Source organism: Propithecus coquereli, unplaced genomic scaffold (genome assembly GCF_000956105.1).
Source record: "Propithecus coquereli isolate 6110/MARCELLA unplaced genomic scaffold, Pcoq_1.0 Scaffold126, whole genome shotgun sequence".
Taxonomy (NCBI): Eukaryota; Metazoa; Chordata; class Mammalia; order Primates; family Indriidae; genus Propithecus; species Propithecus coquereli.
Window position 1 is genome coordinate 2,411,354 of NW_012136747.1, and position 1,387 is coordinate 2,412,740.

Consider the following 1,387-nt stretch of genomic DNA (forward strand, 5'->3'; position numbering starts at 1 on the left):
GTGTGTATCCTCTAACTGATTTTAATTGCTCAGCAGACATTTACTGAGTTCCTATTGTGTGCCAGGCACTGCTCTAGGTTCTGAGGATATAGTGGTGAGGCAATTAAACTCTCCGTGTGTCAGCGTCCTCAGTTAGTTCCCTTCCAGTTAAGCAGAGACAGTGAACAAGTATCTGAGATACAGTTGTCTGGAATTAAGTGCTGCTAGGAAAAACGAAGCAATGGAAGGGGATAAAGTGGATGGGAGGTACTAATTTAGATAGGGTAGGCAGGAAAGGCTGCTCTGAGGAGGAAACACATGAGGAAAGATTTGAATAAAGAGAGGGAGCGAGCCATGCAAGTATTCCCTGCTTCCCCACTTGCCCTTATTCTGCTGGGCTTTCTGGAAAAGACTAAAAGCATTCACCACTGTGCACAGCCAGTCACGCTCTTTTACACTGTTACGCAGACTAAATAGGATAGAGAAGTTCTTGCTTCGTAGATAGTCAAATGCCTGATTTTGCTTTACTTCTTTTTGTACTGAATGGGCCTCCTATGAGTCAATTTCTTCACAGATGATTCCAAGTATAAATGGCACATGGTTCAAATATTACCCATCCTTACTGTGTGTTTGATGTCCTTCTGGGAAAGATCAAAAGGTAGACTTTACGATGGGCGCTTCTTAGGGTTGTTTTGTCACAACGTAGCCCACATTCCCAATTATGCTTGATGATCTTACTTCACTGGGTGCTGTTTAAATGGTTGTATTTTGATTCTTGAAAAATGTAAAATGGGTTTTCTTTGCATTTCACTTTGTGCATCTTGTTTCAGAACATATCACAAATAAACACTGTACAGCTTATGGAGAAGGGAGAGTGGAGAGAAAGGCATTTCAGGAACAATTTTATAAAGTTTTATTTTGTGTGTGTGTGTGTGATATGAGAGCAGGGAGACTGTGCCATTTGAAAAGGAAGGGAAGGGCATTCCAGGCAGAAGGATTACATGAGACGATGGCCTATCTCAAGGTTCAGTATGGCTAGAGTATCATAGGAATAAGAAGAGATAAAGCTGGAAAGGTAGGCAGCAGGGACAAGATCACAAAAAGCCTTGCACAAGCATTTTGAAATTTAAACCTAAAAACAAAAGGGAGCCACCACTTTAAGTAGGAGAGGGACAGTTGGAGTACAGAGATCACTCTGGCTAGGGTAGAGTTAGACTGAGGCAATACCGAAAGCACAGAGACAGTAAAGGGATATGAGGTGCTCTATTGTGCAAGATACTTTCATTATTTCATTTCATCTTCTCATGACTCTATGAGACAGGCAATATTATCCTCATCATGGCTCGTGAGTTTAGTAACAATGGCCAAAGTGACACAACTTGGCATTTAAACCCAGGTCTGTCTATGT

At 41.6% G+C, this 1,387-nt stretch overlaps 1 protein-coding gene across 1 annotated transcript in view; it reads right to left on the reverse strand.

Moving 5' to 3' along the window:
• Positions 1–1,387, reverse strand: part of XPNPEP3 (X-prolyl aminopeptidase 3, mitochondrial) — a 103,773-nt gene that overhangs the window by 47,148 nt on the left and 55,238 nt on the right. The window lies entirely within an intron of this gene.